Below are 25,851 nucleotides of genomic sequence, written 5' to 3'. Positions count from 1 at the left end.
TGAATCTATGGAATCCTTCACCATGGAGCAGGGAGATGTGGGGGTAGTAGGAGGAGTCGAGGCTAGGTCGTTAAATATATTCTGCAATAACAGATTTTCAATCAGTAAGGCTATCAAGGGTTATGTGATAAAACAGAAATGTGACCATATATTGTTTTTTTTTCACATCAGCCATGATCCTTTCCAATGGCAGAGCTGACGTGATGGGCTGAATGGTCTCCTTCTACTCTTATGGTTTTGTGCACTTTGAATACAACCTCAAGGTCTTTTCCCTCCCTGAGATGTTCAAGAAAGACATGGTGGCATAGCGGTTAGCACAGCTGCCTCACAGCACCAGGGTCATAGGTTTGCACCCAGCCTTGGGCGACTGTCTGTGTGGAGTTTGCACATTCTCCCTGTGTCTGTGTGGGTTTGCTCCGGTTTCCTCCCACAGTCCAAACATGTACAGGTCAGGTGAATTGGCCATTCTAAATTACCCATAGTGTTAGGTGCATTAGTCAGAGGGAAATGGGTCTGGGTGGGTCACTCTTCAGTGTGGACTTGTTGGGCTGAAGGGCCTGTTTTCACACTGCAGGGAATCTAATTTAATCAAAGATGATTAATGATTGGATGAGTTGCACTTGACAATCACCAAAAGGGTCTAAAGTGTTCCTGTGATGGATTGGGTAGGTTTCTACAAGATCAATATCTTGTCTTGTTGTAGCTCACTGCGCCTGCAGAGCTTTATATTCTCAAAACTCCTGGGACAACTGGGCCTCTAGGGAGGCAATCACAGCTCATTTGAAGAATCCTATTTATCAACTCAGCGATGTTTCACACTGTATTGGAAAACTTATTAGTTTAACAATCTTCTTTGATCATTCTGTCCATTTGTCCTCCCATGCATAAATTAGAATTGCTTTAATCCAGTACACATAAGTTGATAACACTTCAGCACCTGTGCCATTTTTTTCTCTATTGATACGAGTGCATGATGAAATTATACTTTATCCTTCATTGCTATCAGGTCCAGTGTGATCATTAGTGAATTGCATGCTCCAGTGATATATTACAAATTATCTTTCTGTGGACTCCTCAAACTGTATGACTTCAAGGTCATGTGTGGCACATTAAAGGTGGATTAGGGCTGCTTCCTCATCAAACAGAGATGACTTATGGTGACTTAACCTGAGCATCACTGTACCTCAGGCAAGGGGTGAGGTTCAGAAGGTGGTGTAGTGATTGCAATAAGGTTAGCCAGGTAGACCTTGTAAAAAATGAGTTCTCTGATTGAGGCAGTTAATTTGGCCCAATCAGGGAGCCCTGGTTGACAGATATAAACCGGCGTGACAGAGGTTTTGTTCACTCTGAAAAGGCTGGATCAGTGTCAAGGACTCTCCATGTGTGAATAAAGGGTAACTTGTTATTAGGATACCAGTCTCTGTAGAGTTATTTCAAGTGAGACCTTCACCTCAGCTGGCACAGGAATTGAACCCATAGAGTTGGCGTCATTCTGCATTGTAAACCAGCCATCCTGCCACCTGAGCTAATCAACCCCCATATTATTCAAATTCTGAAAGAAGAATTTCATTGTTCAGATTGCTTATAGGCATAAGGTGAAATTAATAGCTCAAGTAACCACATGGAGACATGAATACGCATCGCCATTTCACAGGAAGGAACAGCGAAGAAGAGAGTGAGGTAACTGAAATTAGGTTGAATTTTGAACTGTGATTCTCTTCAAAATGAGGAAATTCATGTTACCAAATTCACCACTACATTCCCATCCTGATCGTAAGTTTACAGTCCCACTCCAAATGTGCTCGCGGACAGGAGCAGTAACAAGGAGGCAGCAATTGCTGCTGGTATGACAATCATCTGAGACCTAGGATCACTGCTGGATCACAGGCCACAGGTGAGTGATATAGGAGGAGGGAATGGGGTTCATTGGAGAAAGGATATGAGAGGGATTGGCAACAAGGACAGGGCTGTCTCTCAACAAATCCCCTTTTCTAATGACACTGTTTGACTTTGAATGAAGGAATCCACCACTGGGTTAATAACCAGGGTAGATGTTCATTCAGCACCTTTCTGTTACATGTCCTCAGCAACCCTTACTCACTCGGGGTTGGAACCAAGTAACGACACCAGGTGTAAAATTCAGATGCTTATGTCTACATTAAATTCCTGTCCATTAGCTCATCAGCAACAATGAAGGTGAATCTTAAATATGCATTATAATGAAATGAGGGAAAGGAAAAGTGAATACATGCATTTATTTAATGAACCATATATCTCGAAATACTTTCTGTTCAGTAAGTTATGAAATGCAGTTATTATTAAGAAGACAGAATCTAGCTCCGTTTTACACACAGCAAAATCCTGTAAACGCAGTAAGATAAATGACCAGTTGTTTGTCATCAGCCTGATTTAGTTCCATTTTAGCTAGCAAAGAAGAAATCTCATTAAGATGAAAGCAATCTACTAATGCACCGTCGGACATAATAATATAAGCTATAGCATTGCTCATGATATGTCTGTCACACTTTTTTTTACTGTGCTGCTGATGGTATTCTTTATCAATTCCAAGGTGAGCTGAAATCATTCTATTTAAGCCAAATATGTCATACATAGTGTTGGGCTATATGCTCTCCCGACTGGCAGATTTGAAGGTAGGGGCCATGTAAAATCAGTGAGTAGTTTTCCTGGCACTACACCCATGGCCCAACCTGTTTGAATATTTATGTATGGGGGAGGGTAACAGAGTAATGGGTATTTAGGGGCCTGACTGGTTTCTTCACTGATATTTTACCCATGGCAGGGGGAGACTTAGGCCATGCAGGAAGCTTGGCAGAATTGATTATGAGGGCTTTTGTCAGACTTGTTTGCAGGGGAATCTTCCTGCTAAAAGGGGTAAGGGGATCATTGGAAACACCAGCCCCCTCCACTCCTGGTCATTCTCCCCAATTAACGTTCTTCTGGGCTCTTGAACAAGGGTTCTTACTCCCCTCACCCCTCTTGATGAGACTCAACCCCCCCCATTGACAGTTCCTGGGCTGGTCAGCATATTGAGACTAACCATTGTCTCATTAAGAAAGGGGTAGGTCTCACCTTAAACTCATTAACAGTGTTCCTTGCAGGGCTGCCACCAGAATCATTGTTCCCAGCCAGCCTGCTCCTCCGCACCCAACCATTTAGGTGGAAAGGAAATAGAGATCACATGAAAAATCTATAAAATCCAACAAATGGTGATGAACTCAAGAAACAAGAGTAAATTCCTTGACCATTGTCAATGCTCGAAAGCATTCCAAAGTATCCTCTGACAAAGGTACCAGAGTATTATTGTGCTTATTTTGGTATTTTTCCACTAAGCTTTGGAATTAGTTCAGATATCAGAATTGACCAAATATTGATACCACTTTACCATTTTCAGGAAGAGAATTCCCAGATAGCATATATGAAAGCTTTGACAATTTGTGGACAGTTTGTGGACAGCTTGATGCTCTGAGATCTTGAGACTTGTATCTGAAGAATCATACAGGTTCACAGCACAAAGAGGAATTTAGGGCCAGCATATCTGAGCTTACTTTTTTCACAGTGCAATGCAACATTAATCCTATTACTTGCAATTTCCTTTGCTAAGAAATAGAATAAAATGGAATTATAGAATAGTCACAACAATAGACAAGGATCATTCAGCTGGTTCATTCTGTGCAGGATCTTTGCAACTGCCATTCACCTCCCATTTTCCCCCTTAACCCTTCAAATACTGTACTGAATGTTCTCTTAAAAGATACAAAGGCCTGTTTCTCAATCACTTCCTGTGATAAATGTTGTATGCATAGCCACCATCTGTGTATGATATCAAATATGACCTTAAATGATGACCCATTTGTGACTTATGATGAATTATTTTCATGCAATTAAAGGCGGCACAGTAAGAGAGACAGAGTGGGAATGGATGGGTGAAAAAAAGGGACAAAATGGGTAAGAGAAACGGCAAGTAGTGAGAGAGACAGAGAGACAGTGAGACAAAGACTGAGAGAGCCCAGAAGGAAATTCCAATAAAACTAACAATGTAATATTTTGGTCCAACTCATCTTGTATTACTCAAAATGAAGATCCAGTACAACCAGTGTGTTCATTTCTAAATCTTTTTCTTAACACTTTCTTACCTCTGGGAGAGAAAGTTTGGGAGATAGGGAAGGGAGGTGTCTGAGAGAGGGAGAGAAAGAGGAAAGAGGTTTGAGAGAGAGAAGGAAATAGAGTGAAAGAAAGAGACAGAGAAGGGGTAAGACAGAGAGGGAAAGGAGTAAGAAAGGGAAGGGGGAAGAAGAGACAAAGAAAGGTGAGAGAGGTGGAAATCACACGGAGTGTGTGAAAGAGATGATGACGGAGGAAAGTGTGATGGAGGGAGGGAGATTAATTGAGGGAGTGCAATGGAGGAAAAGTGAGAGCAGATGAGGAAAGGAAAATGAGTGATGGGGAGAATGTCTATGACAGGGAGAGAGTATGAGAGTGAGAGAGTGAATATTTGAGTGATGATGAGGGAGAGTGACAGAGAGAGTGAATTACAGCATAGGAGAGTGTAATTGGGTAGATGGAATGTAAGTGAACGGGGGAGGGTGGGAGTGAAGTAAAGGGAAGTAAGTGAAACCTAAGGCAGAAAATGAGAGTTAGGGACAGAAAGGAGAAAATATGTGAACCCTGAGACAAAACATGAGCTGGATTTATACCCATCCTTCTCCTCTCTCCTATCTATAAAGCAGGGTCAGAGAAGAGAAAAACTGAGGATGAAAGACAAACTGTCTCCATCCCTCACTTTTGTACAAAGTCGACTGATGCTAGCTTGATGTGTGTGCCACAAAAGTGAAAGAAAATGAAGTGTTAGCTAAACTCGACTCTTTAACTCAGTCTGACCTCCCCTCCCCTGGTGATCAGGACTTGGACCCTAGTGTGACTCTGTCTAGCTTTGTGTCTTAACCAAAAGGTCAAGCAAGGATATATTAGTCAGCTCTGCTGTTTGGCATTTTTAATGGGAATTTAAATTAACTAGGCGTTTATTTCAATCATTGATTTATTGCTATAGGACTCGTTTTCCTAAAACAATGTTTACTGTTGTGCCGGAACTTATCTTTCTGAGATTTGCTCACCAGCCCTGCAAGAGAGACAAAAATTGAAATGTGGCCCCAGGTGAAACCCAACCTTGGTACAGCTGAATGTTTGAGAAATTAAAGAAGAATCAATAGTACACTGAGAATTGAACAATGCAACAAAATCCAATGCTGGAGACCAGCATCTGCATCCCAAAGAAGGCAGATTCCCTCTAGTGTGGAAACAGGCCTTTCGGCCCAACAAGCCTACACCGAAGCTCTGAAGAGTAACCCACCCAGGCCCATTTCCCTCTGACTAATGCACCTAACACTATAGGCAATTTAGCATAGCCCAATTCACCTGACCGGTACATCTTTGGACTGTAGGAGGAAACCGGAGCACCCGGAGGAAACCCACACAGACACAGGGAAAATGTGCAAACTCCACACAGACAGTTGCCTGAAGCTAGAATCTAACACAGGTCCCTGGAGCTGTGAGGCAACAGTGCTAACCACTGAGCCATGGGTCAGACCATTTCTCAGCTATGTAAATAAGGGTATAAGAGCCTATTTTCAGCCACCTCACCAAAGATTGACTCACAACAAATCTTCCAACTTTGTGTTCTTCTGTGGATTTTGATGCCCAAGCAGTCGTCATCAATGAAAAAATAATCTGTTTTAAAATGAATTTTACAAATCATATGGATGGAGCCAATATAAGCAGGAGAGCCCATCCCAACAATATGTAACCAGCATGGGGTTTTGCCCACTACCATATGTTGTGATAATTTATATGTGAAGGACAGCCACCATGATGAAACAGGGAGGAATTTCTGACAATCCCATGTACCCAAATATCTAAGGGTAAGCTGTTCCAGATTCTGATAAACAGAATTCAGTGACATTTTGCAAATAAAATCAACTCAATTTTCCAGAAAACACTTCCTACACCAATGTTCAGTTTGACATTCAGCATTTTTCTTGTTCAGGAATATATCATCAACTGAAACCAAAACATACACTGATTCTCCAAATCCTGCCATCAATAATCAAGTAGTTGAAGCACAAGTTACTGTGCATTTCCACCATTGATCATTGTGCTGTGAAAGAAAATATTCTGCAAGCAAATGTTATTTGATTAAAGGCAACATCACGTTGAATTCTTCCACAAACAAATTAATGCATTTTATTTCAATGCAATTTTTTATTTTGTGTGATTGATTCATCTGAATGTTGGTACAAGACATATCTAAAACTCCCATATTGGAAATCCCAGAAGCTAAAAACCCTTTTCAGAATCAACAGTGACCAACTTAGGGTCTTCCATGAGTTTTTCCCATACACGACGAGAAATGCTTTAATCAGAGTAGGCATTACCCTACAGGATGCTTTGATGCACCTATCTCAGCATCAAGTTTGTATAGTGAACAAAAGGCTTGTGCCATATTTATGAGATTGCTGATAGATCAATCTGCTAGAGTGTGGAACCGCAAGAATTCTAAGATGTATATCGACCAGTGAATGTAGGTTGTCATAAGGAGGGATTGAAGGAGCCAATGTGAGAGAGAGAAAGGAAGTGAAGAATTCAATGCATAAGCAGAAATCTATGAGAGAGTGGCAGGAGTCTATGTTAGGAAGGGAATGAATCTGTGAAAAAGGGAGAGTATGGGTCCGTGAGGAAGGGTCAAAGTAAGGGTATGTGTCTGAATGTGTTAGTCTGTGAGGGAGGGAGTGTGTTTGTGAAGGAGTGTGCTAAGGAGTGAGAAAGAGAGTGTGCGTGATTCTGAGGCTTAGAGTAAGCTAGACACATACAATGTTACCCATCTCCTCTTTCACTCACGCTGAACATCTAATCCACAAAGCAGGCTGGGAGAGGAAGAAAACCCAGGCTGAAAGGCAACCTGCTTCCGATCTTCATTTTTCTGTGAATTCTACCAAGCCAGCTTGAAGTCTACTCACCAAAGCTAAATGTAAATCCAGCAATAATTAAGCTCAAAACCTCAGCCCAACCTTGGATCTCTCCCCTTCCTTGGTAAAAAGAACTTGACGCGAGTCAGTCTCTCTCAAGCTAGCTTCTCAAGCAAAAAGGCAAAAATAATTTTAGTAGTTGGTTCTGCTGTTTAGCACTTCTTTTAATGCTCATTTCATTAATTATTCTTTTTTTGATTAAAAAAGTCAATATAATATTTTATCAAACCTCATCATTCCAAATTTTGACCATCAACTCCTTGAAAGAGAAATGGTGGCCCCTCATGTGGAAGTTTGGACTGCTCTAGAAGGATTTCTCACTCCAGAAATGTCCATTAGGTATTGATGGTGGCATTTTCCATAAGGCCATGTCTACCAGACTGTTTCGAGACCAGTCTGACAATTTAGGCTGAGGATATTGTCTTTTGCTAAATGCCTCTACTTCTGAAAAAAAAACAAAGCAATTCAATGGTTCTATACTTTGAGTAGTTTCCTGCGCCTGTCACTTGGTTTTAGGTAAGAAGCACCTCCATAACTCTGGAAAGAACTCGAGAACAAAAACTTCCCTTTGGAAACATTCCAATTCATATGGATTTTTTTTTACAAATTCTTTTATGGGATTTGAGCGTTTATTGACACTTCCTAATTGTCCTTCTGGTGTTGAGTCATTTTCTTGAATTTCTGCAGTGCATTTGATGCAAGTACACCCACAATGTTGTTAGTAAGGGAGTTCCAGAATTTCCACAACAGTGAAGGAACAGTGATACACGACTGAATTTTACTAGAGATTGGCTAAGTGTCAATTTCAAGGAAATTAAAGGTTTCTCTTCGTGAGCCCTAGCAAGTTTTTTTCACATTATTCTCTGCACCATTAGCCTATGCACCATGCCTCTATGTCATCCCACATGGTATTTTCTCTCTCTATATAGGCCACTGGCAGGAACGCCTGGAACATCCAGCATTGGTGCCATTTGTAAAGCCTAGCCATGCATCCAGTCAAGTACTGGCATTTTGTGGAAAAGGAGCCAAAAAGAAACAAGGGGACATAGGTGACACAGCTGACGCTTCATTGCAGAAACAAGTGCACATTTATAAATATATTGTTATTCAAGAACCAAGCTATGCAGGCTACCCATCTTAGAACCCTGTGTAAAGTAAGTGCTACTCTTTCCCAATGCCAGTGTAACGTAACATCTTCTCATTGTTCAGTTTGGGATCATCACATACAGGAAAGCCTTCAAATAGTTGGAAATTTTCATTTTATTTGGCACAGCAAAAGCGAAGATATAGTAAACGAACATGGGCTACATTTTTGGGAGGAACAGATAGGGACTCATAGTCAGTCAATGAGTGATAAGTGCACCCAGCTCATGGCTCAGGTCTGAAAAAGAGTGGGACCAGATTCGGAACATTAACTTGGTTTCTCTCTCCACAGAAGTTACCATACCTACTGAGTTTCTTCAGCATTCTCTGTGCTTGTTTCAGACTGAAGAACGGGCAGTTAATTAGTTGGCAAGTGGAAGTCAATGAGAAATATGCTGCTAATTGGTTAGCAAGTGGGATGGGATGGGGATGGGAACCTGAGGTGCAGTTCCAGTGCACAGGACGATGAGAGTAGGGTGGACAGGAACAGGATTTCACGGTCACAGGAACGCGCTGGCAGACAGCAAGCTGGTTTGAAGTGTGTCTACTTCAACACCAGAAGTATCCCAAGTAAGGTAGGTGAGCTTGCAGCATGGATAGGTACCTGGGACTTCAGTGCTGTGGCCATTTCGGACACATAGAGTAGAGTGAGGAATGGATGTTGCAGGTTTCAAGGTTTAGATCTTTCATTAATAACAGGCAAGGTGGTAAAAGAGGGGGAGGTGTGGCCTTGTTAGTCAAGGACAGTATAACGTTGGCTGAAAAAACTTTTGACAAGGACTCATCTACTGAGGTAGTGTGGGCTGAGATTAGAAACAGGAGAGGAGAGGTCACACTGCTTGGAGTTCTTTATAGGCCTCTGCAGAGTTCCAGGGAGGTGAAGGAGAGGATTGGCAAAATTATTCTGGGTGGGAGTGAAAGGAACAGGGTGGTTATTATGAGGGACTTTAACTTCCGCAACATTGACTAGAAATGCTATAACTCTAGTACGTTGGATGGATCAATTTTTGTTCAATGTGTACAGGAGGGTTTCCTGACACAGTATGTCAAAAGGCCGACTGGAGGGGAGGCCACACTGGATCTGGTGCTTGGTAATGAACCAGGCCAGGTGCTTGGTAGGTGAGCACTTTGGAAAGAGTGACCATAATTCAGTTACATTTAGTTTAGCGATGGAAAGGGATAGGTACATGATACAGGTCAAGAGTTATCGATGGGGCAAGGGCAATTATAATGCAATTAGGCAAGAATTAGGATGCGTAGAATGGGGTAGCAAAATGCAGGGAATACAGATGATGGAAATGTGGAGCTGGTTTAAGGAACAGATATTGCGTGTCCTTGATAGGTATATCCCTGTCAGGCAGGGAGGAAGTGATAAGATAAGCGAACAGTAGTTTACTACAGAAACTGCATCTCTTGTTAAGTAGAAGAAGGAGGCTTGTGTGTCGATGTGACAAGATGATTCAGAAGAGGCGATGGAGTTACACATCAGCTAGGAAGGATTTAAAGAGAGAGTTAAGAAGAGCAAACAGAGGATACTAGCAGTCTTTAGCAAATTGAATAAAGGAGAACTCTAAAGCTTTCTATAGGTATGTGAGGAATAAAAGGATGACTAAGGTAGGAATAGGGGTAGTCAAAGACAGAAGTGGGAAGTTGAGTGTGGACCCTGTGAGGATCAGAGAGGTACTAAACGAACATTTCTCATTGGTTTTCACTCAGTAAAAGGAGAATATTGTAGAGGAGAAGAATGAGATACAAGATATTAGACTAGAAAGGATTGAGGTTAGTTACGAAGAGGTGTTATCAATTCTAGAAGGAGTGAAAGTAGACAAATCCCCTGGGCCGAATGGGATTTATCCAAGGATTCTCTGGGAAGCTAGGGAGGAGATAGCAGAGCCTTTGGCTTTGATATTTGAGTCGTCATTGTCTACAGGTTTACTATCAGAGGACTGGAGGATTGCAAATGTTGTGTCCATTTTCAAGAAGGGCAGTAGAGATGACCCAGGTAATTATAGTCCGTGTACATAGATCTCTGAAAGTTGCAACCCAGGTTAATAGTGCTGCTAAGAAGGCATACGGTGTGTTAGGTTTCATTGGTAGAGAGATTGAGTTCCGGAGCCGCAATATCATGCTGCCACTATACAAAATGCTAATGCGGCCGTGTACAGCTCTGGTCGCCAAGGATGTGGAAGCATTGGAAAAGGGGCAGAGGAGATTTACCAGGATGTTGCCTGGTCTGGAGAGAAGGTCTTATGAGGAAAGGCTGAGAGACATTTGTCGGTTCTCATTGGAAAGAAGAAGGCTAAGAGGGGATATGATAGAAACATACAAGATGATCAGAGGATTTGATAGAGTAGACAGTGAAAGTATTTTTCCTAGGATGATGATATCAGCTTGTATGAGGGGGCACAACTACAAATTGAGAGGTGATAAATTTAAGACTGATGTCAGAGGCAGGTTCTTTACTCAAAGAGTGGTAAGGGGGTGGAATGCCCTACCTGCCAATGTAGTTAACTCAACCACATTAGGGAGATTTAAGCAATCCTTGGGTAAGCGCATGGATGATGATGATGGGATAATGTAGAGGGACGAGCTGAGAATAGTTCACAGGTCAGCGCAACATCAAGGGCCGAAAGGCCTGTTCTGCACTGTATCGTTCTATGTTCTAAGTGGAAACCACGGTTTCATCACATTGACTGGCATGCACGCAATCTGTGCACAACTCGCAGATTAGAGGGACCAGTGTTCTCCAAGCTTTTGCTTAAATTCCAAAAAAGGTTACTTGACTTTGGTTGATTGTTTGAATGTTACTAATCAGCAATGTGACATGAATTTGAATGTTGGTGGCATACAAGATACATAAGTTTATATCCAAACAACAGGTGGATGGCATCAAACAACAAATCCCTTTGACAGTTCACAAAAGTGAGAACGCAAACTATCCTCAAACCCTATAGTTGCACATCTCGAAACATTGTGTCCAACATTAGATGCCATTCTGCAATTTGACAGCACTTACTGAACAATCCTGAACATGCTCAGGATTAATTGAACAACAATTTAAACCATGTTCACAATGTGGCTCTAACTGTGACTTGTCAGCACCTACATACATTCATATGTATAGTCCAGTCCTCTGCAAACAGAAGGATTGTGCGCAGGCATTACACCTTTTTCCTTGAACTATTGTTCCCTAGTTCTTTTCCAACCAGACTTGACTTGTCTGTATTGAATTTAAATCTAACCTTGGGTAACTTCCCTGGTACATTCTCCATAGCAAAGCCTTGGCTAAATAAAGAACAGTTGACAACCAATTAGCAGCTTTTCTCCATAAAGTATATGCGCATTACAGTAAAATCAAAACTCTCAAATTAAGCCGAGCTTTGCAATAGCCAAGGAAACTCCTCAGAAATTTGACTTTTTCTATTCATTCACAGGCATGGGAATCCCTAATTAAAAGTCAATTTAACACTTAAATGTCAATACTTCTGGAGTTTAGGGGCATTTAAACAGTCCTTGGATAAGCATATGGATGATGATGGGATAGTGTAGGGTGATGGGCTTAGATTAGTTCATAGGTCGGCGTAACATCGAGGGCCAAAGGGCCTATTCTACACTGTATTGTTCTATGTGCTATGTTAACCACATTGTTGTGGGTCTGGAGTATGCAAAGACCAAGACAGTAGTAAGGACCATCGTCCTTCCCTAAAGGACATCAGTGATCAAGATAACAATCGACAATCACTCATCATCCGACTCTATTCCAGTGGTTTGCTGAATTCTGCCATGGTGGAAGTTCGGTGCTCAGACATTATGTGGGTCTCTCAATTAATATAAAACAAAGAACTATGGTTGCTGGAAATCTGAAACAAAAACAGAAATTGCTGGAGGAAATCAGCAGGTCTGGCGGCATCTGTGAAGAGGAGGCGGTGTTAATATTTCAAGTTTAGTGACCCTTTTCTATATTAATTGTCTCGCAATGTGTCAGGATAAAGAGAAATAGAAAGTTAGCTATGCAATAAGTATGTGAAAAATGTCTCTATTTTTCAATTTGTTCACACCTGAATGGCCTGTGACCTTGCACAATAAAAGATATTGGAAACTGTTGGAGTCAGCTCAGGAAAGCTCTGCTTAGTGCACTAACTTCAGATGACTGCAATGACACCATGTTATCAATATAGTCAAACAGGTTTTCCATGTTTTTATGTGCCTAACTGTGAAATGCCAATGCATCTTCATGGCCTCTGCAGCTATAGCTCATTCCTGAAGGTTTATTTTGGAATGGGCACATTCTCTGCTCGAACTACATGAAGCAAATGAGCAGAGCTTCTTTCAGCTGGCATGGGCAGCTTTTTCATCCTCTTCCTTACAGGAGAGAATGTATGTTTGTCAAACTGTTCCAAGATGTGTTTCAGGGTGATTGACAAAGACACTGATGGAATCTCCCACATATTAGTAATATTTACTTTTCATTTTGCTCTAAGATAATCCACTTACTGCATTAAGTTCACTTTGTCACCAACTCACAGCACTTTTAACTTTATTACAGGGTTAGCCATATTTGCAGAGCTTGGATATCCTTCACAGAGATTTTTTTGTTGAATTATGAATTGTCCACAATTTCACACTCTAGTCGGGCCTAATTTTGCTCTGTTGGTTACTATGATCGTATGACAAGTATGTGCAAATGCAGCTAACCCAGAGTCACCAGTCCAGAACTGCAGCTTAAGATGGTCATCCTTCCATTGGATTTCTTATTCTGCCAGCAGGAATGACTGGTGCCTTCACCACGACTAGAGTTTCAGATTAGCGGAATTTGACTTACTGTGACTTCACCGTAGATTGGTCAGCACCTGTTGACAGGTTAACATTTTGACAGTGATCCATCATCAAATATTGAAGTGTTCAGCAGGTTTTTCTTGTCTAGGCTTTTTTTTAAAATCCAGTAACATTTTTTTCTAATATATGCAAGTTGGAATATTTGAATGAATTCGTCATTTGAGGATAATTTTGACATTGTGATAAAATAAAATGGATGCCATTACTCAATCCCTAACATTCATCTCTCCCAATTTAATTTTGACTGAGGTAAAACAAAACTCTGGAGAGAATTAAAACAGCCATATGAATTCATATTGGCCATCTTTTACCATCACCTGAACTGTTCTTCTACATAGCCTATTGTCATACTGCTGGATCAGTAAATGTGGAATGTGGCTACATAACCAAATGGAAAATAAAGTCAAACAACGTATAAAATGAGCAGCTCATCTCATACCTTTCATTTCCATTTGTAAGATTGAACTATTTTTCAATAAAGTAGTCATTTTGACTTGATTAAGCAAGTGAGGAATTAAATTATATTCATTCTAATTATGACTAGCTGCAAAACAGTTTCTTTGCAACAAAGAATCCATGTGGGCAGTCATATTTTACCATGTGTTGCTAAAATAAGAGGGAAAGGCTGTAATGAAAGAGATCATCTTCAAAATAAACGAATGAATCAGGAAATGATAAGAAGTGATGCTAAGATGACAATTTTTAAATAAACCAACCAGGAGCTGGGCATACATTATCTAGCTAATCCAAGATTGACCATTAATTGTTCAAACACTTCAAGTCAGTTAGAATTCAGGATTGTTTAAATTATATCCAGGGGCTAGTAGCTGGCAAACTTTAACAAGTCCTGTGACTTTACTGGTTTGATTTGCAAAAGGAAGATTGAAGACAATAGGAGAACTTCCATTGACCCAACAGGAGACCATTCAACAAGTGTCACTCAAGGGCATTCCTGAAATGGGATCGACTGCTTGTATGAAGTATTATTTCTTTTATACTTGTTATGATAAACTTAATTAATTCTGCAGAATTTGTAGAAATGTATCAATACATAAAATAGGTCTTGTAACTCGTAAGGATGCCTTAATATGAGATTGGCTCTCCCAAACTCAGTCCATATCTACTTAAGTCTTACAGCTAGAGTGAACTCCAAAACCTTGTACCACAATACAACTTCAATTAAACTGACCCTTTTTATAATAAAGCTATTCACTGGTATACTATTATCTGTATCACTTACATGTCACTTTGCATTAGCTGCAACTACAAAAAAAGTTTGCTTTTGCATTATGGACACTCCTCAAACCTGATAGCAGTCTCAGGGTTTATTTCGTTCTTTTCTTAATTATTTCTATGATAGGTCTTTTCTCAAATCTATGTTTTAACTGGACTTAACGGAAGTATTGCCACCGTGCTCTTAACTCTAGACAGTATGATTACTTTGAAATCAATTGTGAACTTGTACAGATGACTCATGTCCATTTGGAAGACAGAAGATCAATTAGTCAGCTGTCCCTTGACAATCAAAAGTAATACACATTTCAGCTTTGTTATATGGAAAGGCTCTGCATTAGTCTTTAATCTAATAAAGCCATAATAAATCTATCACAAAAGTAGACATTTATAAAAGGCTATTGACAATATAATTAACTTTTCATCAATGCTTGGTACTTTTAGGGCTTCTCTCATGGTTATTCTCCCTCGAAAATGAGAAATGATCCTTCATGAACAGATTTGAACAATTTATGTGAAAATTGTAAGAAACTTGTAACATTAAATAGCTAACAGGAGAATTGAAAGACAATATTTAAATATAGATTCTACCTGGCATAAATAAACCAAATGAACGGGAAAGTTTGAGAATATCAGCATTGTCACCATTAAAGAATATGGAACATCAATTCATTTTTATATGACAAGATAGTGTGAGAGAAAGCTTTGGAGAAACAGAAAGGTTTAAATAATATTTTCTGCATAACAGAATTTTGGCATTCAGAATTAACCTCAAAGGCAAGAAATTCAATTCTACTGTGACTGTAGGAATCGCAAATCACAGTTATCTTGCACCTAGTTCCATTGAGCTAGGACACACATACATTTGGGTTGCCTTCTTACTTGAATTATTTCAGCATGAAACATAAAACAGATTATGTTGCTGAACATGCAGGGAACCCAGCAGTGTGTTTGGTTAGCACATACTCCAGTTAGTGTGCACAGCTTAAAAGCAGCTTATTAAGGAAGCTGCACTTTTAATACATCAGCTGCTGCTGACTATCCATGGAGGAATTAGATACAAGATGAAGCACAATAAAAATGAAATACTGTGGAAGAAACAGAATGTCCTGGATGTCCAAAGTGGTGTTGAAGGTTTAGTTTTTGAGATGCAGGGGAGGAAGGAAACAATGATTCCACATAGACATCGGGGAGCTACACACTGCAATGGAGAAGATTACCGGCGATTCCAATTTTGGAGTCTGGGCCCCAAGGTCCTGGCAGTAGTGCCAAATGAAGTTCAATTTCCTCAAATGTGCAAATAGGTGGAACCACAATGTCCTCTTAAACTATAATTCCTCAAGTCCAACCTGAGTCTGTCTAAACATGCTCAGAACACAGTACAACTCCATATTTCTGTTAAGTGCTTTTGTACCAGTAATGACAAACAAATATCAGCACCCTTTGTGATTTGTGATTTCAATTAACACCATTCACAAACTTTGTTCCCTTTTACTCTTCTGAATTTTCAAACAGTACTCACCCCGCTGGTTAGTCAAGGAAGTATATTCCCAACTCTGTGGATAATTAAGGACAACATTGCAGAGCACTTGGAAGTGCATGGTAAAATAGCACTGAGTCAGCAAAGCTTTGGCAAGCACAAATCTTTGAGCAGGTAATGAGCAAGTTAGGCAAAGGAGTGCCAGCGGATGAGATCTATATAGATTTCCAGAAGGCCTTTGACAAGGTGCCACACAAAATTCTGCTAAATAAGATAAGAGCCTATGGTGTTAAGGGCAAGATACTGGCACAGGATTGCTTAACCTGGCCGAAGGCAGAAAGAGGAGATAAAGGGATCATAGGAGTCAGTGTTGGGACCACGACTATTCACATTATACATTAAGAATCTGGACGATGGAACTGAGGTTGTTGCTACATTTATAAATGACACAAAGATACGTGGAGAGTCAGGTAATGTTGAAGAAGCAGGGAGGCTGTAGAGGGACTTAGACAGACTAGGAAAGTCGGCAAAAAAGTGGCAGATGGAATACAATGTGGGAAACTGTGTGAGATGATGTACTTAGGTGGAAGAATAGAGGCTTGGATTATTTTCCAAGTGGGGAAAGGCTTCAGAGATCTGAAGCATAAAGAAACTTGGGAGTCCTAGTTCAGGATTCTCTTAAGATTATAATGCAGGTTCAGTTGGCAGTTAAGAAGGCAAATACAATGTTAGCATTCATTTCATAAGGGCTAGAATACAAGAGCAAAGATGTTCTGCTGAAGCTGTATAAGGTTATGGTGAGACTGTTTTTGGAATATTGTGAGCAGTTTCAGGTCCCATATTAAAGGAAGGATATGCTGGCATTGGTTGAATTCCAGAGGGGGTTTTTGAGAACAATCCCAGGGTTGAAGGAGCGGGTTGAGGACTCTGTGTCTGTACTCAGAATTTAGAAGGATGAGGGAGGAGCTCATTGAAACTCCCAGAAAAACTAGTAGCCTGGGTAGAGTGGACGTGGAGAAAATGGTTCCCATAGTAGGAGAGACTGGAACCTGAGGGCACAGCCTCAGAGTGAAGGTCCAACCCTTTAGAACTGAGGTAAGGAAGAAATTCTTCAGCCAGAGAGTGGTGAATCTGTGGAACTCGTTGCCAGAAGACTGCAGAGACCAAATCACTGAGTGTATTTAAGACAAAGAAGGATAGGTTCTTGATTAGTAGGGTTATGGGAGAAGGCAGCAAAATGAGATTGAGAAACATAACAGCCATGATCAAATGGTGAAGCAGACTCGATGGGCCAAATGGCCTAATTCTGCTCTTATATGATATGCTTTTATAATAATGCCATTCTATGTAAGCTGCTGCCTTTCCCTGAATGCACTCTTCTTACAGCACAATAATAACAACAATGCTGTTTTGATTGTAACATTTTCAGTCTTGTCTCAATTCCACATCCCAGGGCTCATTAACATATAAAAGGTATTTGATGGGAAATATTCAAGGATTAACAGTCAGATTGGTGCATTTTACCCTCTGAAGCAGTTTTGGAATTAATATTTCCAATGATAAAACCATAGACTTAATGTAACCACATCTTACCTTATGGTTGGTGATATTTACAGTTTGTCAGAGGACCTCAAAAGGTCAATTCATGTTACTGTCACTAGATTAGTAATCCAACAGATCTAGCCTAATGCTCTGGGGTCAAGGATTCAAATCCCACTGCAGGTGATGAAATTTGAACTCAATGCAATCTGGAATTCAACACTAGTCTTCACATGGTAGCCATGAAGCTATGACTTCCTGTCATTTAAAAATGCATTTGGTTCACTCAGGTGCTTTAGGGAAGTGAACATAACATCCCTATGCTGTCTGGCCCACATATGACTCCAGACCACAGTCATGCGATTGACTTTTAAATGCCCTTGAAATGGCCCAAGCAATCTACTGAATTTAAAGACAATTCAGAACCAGAAACAAATGTTAAACTTGCACTTCCCACAAAATGAAAGAAAAAAATTTACTTAAATTTAGATAAATATGTACCATTGGATAGTCTGATTGTGTCAGCTATCTCTTTGTTAACATATTACTGATATTGCTTAAAATGTCTTCGTGCAAGTAGCAGTTGGTAGAAAATATTTGTTGTCCAAATATTATCAAAGAACAAATATGGAATTTGAACACTGTCTTAATGATATGCCTGACTCCCTCTGGCAAGAAACTAAATATGGATCTGTGAGGCGAAATTCAAAGGATACTAGCTATGCATGTGAACTTAAGAAACCTTTGATTTCATTTTCATTTGCAGCACAGAATTTTAAATGGATTGTATTGATCAAATTGTAGTTTTAAGTAAAACAAGAAGCAAAAGAGCCTGATTGTAAATATTAATCAATAAGCTACACAATACAGATTGATTTTAAGTGCTAACTGTATTGTTATATGCTAATTCCAAAGCTTTCTTAAAGCTTATGAACTTGTTAGCATAGTTGAGCAGTCAACAAAAACTGCATTCATTTTTCAAATGCAAATCAGCAATAATCATGTGATGGTTACATCTGATAGCTTGTTCTGACAATTCTTCAAAACTTTATTTTTTTAATAATACTGATCATGCTGCTTATAATTATAATTATTTCATAATGATCTTTAATAACTCCAGTGTGAAAGTCAAGTTTGTAGTGCATTCTTATGATTATGAATTTGAAATGCCTCATGGAATATGATGGAAATACTTTGATTTAATAATAATCCAGAGAAATCCTCCTCAATAATATAAATGTCTTATCTTAAACACCTGCAAACAATAACTGTGAGGGGAAGGAGTTAAATTAGAGCTTGTCCTTACAGACTGGCTGACAGTGACAAGAGCAACTAAAGATGGCATTTCTTCTTTCCTTCCTGTCTCGAACACAATATCTCAATGGCAGATTGGTCCATTTATTTGATGGCCCAACTCATGTCAGCTGGAGCCAATGAAATGCTGAAAAGCCTGACAGGAAATGAACAACGTTATCCAGTCCATCTGAACATTGCTAGCTATGTATGTAGCTGTCATCCCACAGCCCTGCCAAGAACTAATAAAACTCACTCACTTGAGGCAAACAATGCAATGTACAAGATAATGTTAATCCATGTAGAACAAAGAGGCAGTCCAGGAAGTTCTTGATTGCAGAACAAGCATTCAATCATTTTAGCTATGACTTCATTGCATGTAGAAAAGCATTTTTAAAGTTCACTCTTTAAAATCTTTTATGGTCGTCTAGATTCAACAATGTTTTGCCTTGGTACTATTTGATAAGAATAAATTATCCAAGTCAAGAAGAGAAATACAAGGGGCAAGTATTGCAGACAGACAGAAAAAAATGTAAAGGCAAACCGACCTAACAGCAGACATACAAGGCCAGTTAAACCGACCTAATAGCAGATTTACTAGGCCAGTTAAACTACCATATCAACAGTCAAAGAATGAGAAAAACAACTCCATATATGAAAAGGAACTCGAATGCTCCAGGCTCCTCGCCTTGAGGTGTTGATAAGAAGAAGCGAATTATAGTATAAAGGAAATATGGGAAAGCTATCAGGAGCCCTTTACATGAGGCGTCTTGCCAACGTATCGGGTCCCTTTGCAAGGTTTAAAATAAACTTTTTGTTTGCTCTTGCGAGCAGTCGAGTCAATTTAATTTCCATGACATATACCCAAACTAGCATTCAATGTTAAAGGTCCTGTGTGAAACAGAAATGATAGAACACCTCATTGCTGCTTTCTTTATATTTCACAACTTCTCACTAACATTTTTTTAAGCTTCTTCAAAATAGACTAATTTCATGCCCCTAGTGTCCTCACTCCTTCACTGTGGTATTTTTTCAGGAGATTCTGAAAGCTGGCTCACGGACTTTATACACTATTAAATTCAATGAAAGATTCACCTGATACTGCTTTGTAATAGCTAGCACAAGGTAACTCTACTTTCTAATAGGTTTTATTTTATTTTATTGTAAATATAAAAAGTCTTTGTCTTTAACCTCATGAGTCAACAAAATGCTATCATTTTTGTCTGAGTTAACTTTACCAAATTTTGCTCAGAACGACTGATTTGAAGCAACATTGTGTCACAATTTGATCAACAATAATTGGCACAACAGATAGTAAATGTTAATTATAATGAGCCCAAAAATCTTTTTGTCCTTCATATTATGACTTTTCTTAAAACAGTTTTAGTTTATAAAATCTATGTAGTGATAAACAACATTGGGGAAACCGCTTTATAGCTTTAATAATAGATACAGAAGAATGACCTAAAACTCAAAGATAAGGAATGTAGTATCAATTTCTTCTGACATACTGAGAATAAAGGAGAGAAATTTACCAATAAAATTAGGAATTTATGTGAGTTAACAAGCAACCTAATTTCAAAACTGTAATGTTATTTCCAAATAATGCAAAATATTTTCAGAACAAAAATATTATTAAAGAAAGGTTGTCATAACTTAATCGGGAATAGATCAAGGTGTGTAAGGAACATAGAATCAGCAAAAAAGAATTGTTTAACAGCTAGGTTGGGAAAGAATGGAATTGGAACCAGGTAGATTGGATAATGGCGTACCAAGTAATTAACAAGTGGATATAAAATTAAAGACACATGCTTCCAAAGAAGCCCGGGAAAATTAATGACTTCAAAACAAGGCAAATCTACATTAAGCTCTTTGACAAGTGATTCAGACAGAAATAAATGACAGACAGATTGTAGTATTTATAGGAATGTGTAATGTGGAGCATCAGAAACATGGCTAAGTACAGAAGCTGGAAGTTCATTGAACAAATAGAGTGATCAGAAATGTTAGAAGATATGGTGTAAATCCAGATGTGAGGACAACTTAGTGCCAAGAAAGCTAATTCTATGTATAATGACATTGACTTGTTCAAAATCTCCAATATAAAAAAAGTCTAAGCTACCATCAAGACAACACAAGAAGGAATTCAGTTTGTTCCACAGACAGATGAGAAAAATGGGTCAGAAGATTAATTATTATAATGGACAACTTCAATGAACCAGATATAAATTCAAAATAAAAACCCCAAGCAATTTCAAGTCAATGACGATAAATGTAATACATGATTTGTCTATGGTTTAGTGCTGAAGAGAAACTGTGGGGAAGTGCTTCGATTGACCTAGCATTTATATATGAGTCAAACATTGAATAGGAAACTGTACCTCTTGAGAACAAAGAACCCAAAGTAAAGACTGGGACCTTAGTTTGCAACATTCAAATAAGGGAAGAACCAAAACAAATTGATTGAAAGATGGTATTGATGATTATTGCATTAAAGAACAAAATGAAAACTTAAGATGGTCGCTTATTATTTGGATGGTCCAGGAATCCTTAGAGCTACAAAGGACTCTTGGAATACAAATAAATCAAGCACTAAAAGTTATACCACAGTTCAGCAAAGCCAATTTTTTTTTAAAAAAGGCAAACCAAGTGATAGTGTTTAATTTTGAGAGATAGAATTGGAAAGTAGGGACGATGTGTGAAAACTATATTGAATCTTGGTTAAGTCACACTTAGGTTGCTAAAGAACATAAAGGCACTGGAGAGAATGCAGAAAAGATTTATAAAAGATGATTCCAGAAATGTGTGGGTGCATAAATTAGGAGAGATTTGGCAGACTGGGTGACTTTTCTCTTGGAAAGGAAAGTTCGTGGATGACTAAATAAAGGTTTTTAAAGTTATGGATACTGAAAGAATGTTCCCACTTGTGGGAAAGAGCAAAACTAGAGACCCATCAATAAAAGATGATGGGTTTTCAATAGGGAATTCAGAATATATTCTTCACACAAAGAGTGGTTGGATGTGGAACTCTCCACCACAAGAAGTGATTGCAGTGAATAGTATTGATTCATTGAAGGAATCTAGAAATGCATGAGGGAGAAGGAAAAGAGGATTAAAATGGCTAAGACTTAGATGAAAAAATGGAGGAGGCTCAAGAATAACATAAACATCAGAATGGACTGGTTGGATGAAATGGCCTGTTTCTGTTTTTCTTCTGTAATCCTGTATAATCTTTAAAAGATTAATACAGCATGAAGTAAAAATGGGCAGATAAGGTCTTCAAATACAAACTAATCAACAGTGATCCTAACTAACCCAATAAAGTTCAGTGGAACAAAAACAGAATCATACTGAAATATGTCAGAAAGTAGGTGCAAAAGAGAGACCTACAGAAAAGCATTATTGCAGAATTAAAACACAACAGTTAAAAGCAAAATTCAATAGTAAAAGGACCATCAGTGAAGAGGTCAGAAAATTAAAAGACTAAAATGGTTGAGCAAGAAGTAGTTAATATTAAAATGGATAGTGGTATTCAGAAAGGAAGACATAAACAACATATCAATACAATACAATACAACACAGCCCTTTGGCCCACCAAGCCTCTGCCGATTTCTAGTCCTTAATTAGACTCACTACTTATTGCCCATATGTAGTTTCTATCTCTCTGTTCACCTCCCATTCATTTGTCTGTCAATGCCTTAAGTGTTGCTAATGTGCCTCCTTCCAAATTTTTTCCACACTTCTCCATAAACTTTACCCCTCTCATATGCATGTCCAAAAAATGCTACTAAAGCATAACTTAGGTATTGATATTTCAGAGAAGAAATCCTCACCAAGCTGAAAGGATTTACAAAATAAATGCAGAGTAAGGTGATACTTTATGTCAAAACGTTGAGGCAGATAAGCAAAGGGATTGGTGGGATGCTGACAAACATTGAGGAGGTCAGTGAGCACTGAGGAGATACCACCAAATTGGAAATAGCTTAATGTTGTCTCTCAAATAAATAAAGACAATAAAACAGACTGGCAACTACAACATTGACCAGTTACAGTAATGAAATTGATTAATTTAAATGTCTTTGTGTAACTTCTTCACAAGAGCAACCTAGTAAGCAGGCAGCAACATGGCCTTGGAAGGAAAACTTCCTGACACAATAACACAAAGTTAGGTGGAGGGACAGGTAGTGTTAAGGAAGTAGGGAGGCTGCAGAAGGACTTGGACGGGCTAGGAGAATGGGTAAAGAAGTGGCAGATGGAATACAATGTGGGAAAGTGTGAGGGTATGCACTTTGGTAGGAAGAATACAGGCAATGGTAGACCTTTTTTCTAAATTAGGAAAAGCTCTGGAAATCTGAAGCACAAAAGGACTTCAGAGTCTAGTTCAGGATTTTCTTAAGGTTAACTTGCATGTTAAAATGTACTGCTGAGCCTGTGTTAGGCTCTATTCACACTATCTTTTGAATATTTGTGAGGAGTTTCAGGACCCATATCTAAGAAGGGATATGCTGGCATTGTAGGAGATCCAGAGAAGGTTTAAAAGAATGATCCCAGGAATAAGGGGTGTAATTGAGGAGCAGTCGAGTACTTTGGATCTGCACTAGGTGGAGTTTAGAAGGATGATGGAGAATCTAATTGAAACTTGCAGAATAATGAGAAGTCTGGATAAAGTTGATGTGGAGAAGACTTTCCCACTAGTATGAGACATCAGGACTTGAGGTTCTCCCTCAGAGTGAAAGGATGACCCCTTTAAACTGAGATGAGGAGGAATTTCTTCAGCTAGAGGGTGATCAATCTATGGAACTCATTGCCACAGAAGGCTGTAGAGGCTAAGACTTTGAGTACATTTAAGACAGGTTAGATAGGTTCTCGATTATTCAGGGGATCAACGTTTATGGGGAAAAAGCACAAGAATGGGGTTGAGAAACATATTGGCCATGTTCGAATGGCGGAGCAGAGTTGATGGACTGAATGGCCTAATTCTGAGCCTAGATGTTGGCCTTACAGTCCTATGGTCTGACCAAGATCAATAACATGGTATACATAAATGTCATGATATTTGCTCAATATCACAAAAAGATCCCTAGGTAAGCTGAACACTTTGATACTTCGGGTAAAATAAAGAAGAACAAGTAAGAAATGGGCTTAAGTATTGTGTTTCCATTTTTGGTTTATATTTGTTTTCACTTGTTTTCTTTTATTGTCCCATCTTGCAGAAATTTGACATTTGTTTCACAAAGACTTAAAGAGAAGACTTTCATGGGACAAGGACACAGCCAGTAAACACAGCCCCTGGTGTTGAGGCCTCTATGAAGTTCAGCCCCACTTTTTGCTGGTGTCAGCCAGTATTGCTGCCTCAACTGGGAAAGCTTGTTTGGCCTCGTCAGGTTTCACAGTTGACATTGTAAACATTTAAATTCAACAAGCGAGACTGCATATGACATGGAGATGCCTTACATCAATCTCTGTAAGTGCTGCTACATAACAACACCTTAGTTACAAAGGAGCCAGATAGCTGAAGAAGTTTATATTATTCAGAGTTTGGAGCAAGCAGTCTACCTCAGCTGGGACATGCCCTCTATACATAGTCAGCTTTGTGAACACACGTTTCCCTTTTTTTGGTTAACATAATTCCAGTGGGCTGGTGTGTTAATGAGTATTCATGACACACTAATGAATGTAGAACACGTTCTAAACCATGACGCTCAGGAAAGACAACCTGCCTGAAGACTTCTGAGAACTTAACAGCTGCACTTTATCCACCATTGGGAAACTGAATTTTTGCCTCCTGGGCAATTACGTTCCCCCAATTCCCACATCCATCCCACACCATCCTAGCAACCTCTTTTTCATCAGACCATATCACCAAACTTCAGTCGCTTCATCCAAGACATCGGGATCATTTGTAGGGAGTTGAAGTCTCAGTACTGGTCCCTGAGCATCCACTAGTTACAGCTTATCCACCCAACAATTAACTTTTCTGCCTGCATTCTGCTTCCTGATGCCCAACCAATCCTCTATCCATGCTGACATGTTACTCCCTATACCATTAGCTTTTATTCTGTATAATTACCTTTGATGTAAGAGTTTCTTTAGATATATAATAGAGGATGGGAAAAATTTCTGGCTGTAACAGCTGCTCCTTTTTTTGAGGTATTTAAGGTGCTGGAGGTGATTTCCCTTGAATTCCAGGAGCAACAATTACTGTTTTCTATGCTGTTGTATTGTTTTGGAACTTTGGAAAAAAAGTCAAAACAACAGCAGTTTTAAAAGGGAGAAGAACAGACAAAGGAAGCACATGGTGAGGATAGTGCAGGAGAGAGAGAGAGAGAGAACCTGCACAAGTACTGCCTTTGCTGTTTTTGAATTCATGTTGTCACTGGACATCGGAGTGCATCTGGGAAAATTAATAAACAGTGAATTTCACAACTAAACTTGGAGGAACTGTTTGGGCGAAGTTCACAGCACAGAATCAGTTAAGTGTATAGTTTTAAGTGACCTACAGAAAGTCTGCAGTAGTGAGTAGAGTAGGTTCTTTCTTGATTATATGTTTTTTGAGATATGTCTCTTGATTAAATTTAAAATCTAAGCCAAAACTATTAATCTAACCTGAGGCAGTGTTTTGTAGAGGATAAAGACGGTGTTATTTTCTGGGTCTGTAGATTGTGAAGGAGAAAAAATGGCCTTTAGTAGAGTGATATGTGCTTCTTGTCAGATGTGGAAGTTTAAAGAGAGTTTAAGGGTTACTTCGGATTATATCTGCCATAAATGCTGTTGGTTTTGAATCTTATCAGATTGAATGGATTGGTTGGAGAGACAGTTAGAAGCAATGAGGAATTTGCAACAGCAACAGTATGTGATGGATGGCAGTTATAGGAAGGGGGGAAAGTCTCAGATACAGTCACATAGATGGGTTAACTCCAGGAAGGGTAAGAGAGGGAGGCTCCTAGTGCAGGTGTATTCTGTGGCTATACCCATTTCAAACAAGTATGCTGTTTTAGAAAATTAAGGGGGTGCTGGATTCTCAGGGGAACATAGCACGAACAGCCAAGTTTCTGATATTGAGACTGGCTCTAATGCAATGAGGGGTATGTCAGGTTCCAAGAGATCAATTGTGTTAGGGGACTCTCCAGTCTGAGGTACAGACAGATGTTTCTGTGGCCAGCAGCGAAAAATCAGAATGGTGTGTTGCTTCCCTGGTGCCAGGATCAAGGATGTCTCAGAGAGAGTGCAGGATGTTCTCACGGGGGAGAGGGGCCAGCAAGAGGTCATTGTCCACATTGGAACCAA

Source organism: Chiloscyllium plagiosum, chromosome 2 (assembly GCF_004010195.1).
Source record: "Chiloscyllium plagiosum isolate BGI_BamShark_2017 chromosome 2, ASM401019v2, whole genome shotgun sequence".
NCBI lineage: Eukaryota > Metazoa > Chordata > Chondrichthyes > Orectolobiformes > Hemiscylliidae > Chiloscyllium > Chiloscyllium plagiosum.
The sequence above is the reverse complement of the archived record's forward strand: the minus strand, read 5'-3'. Positions refer to the sequence as shown.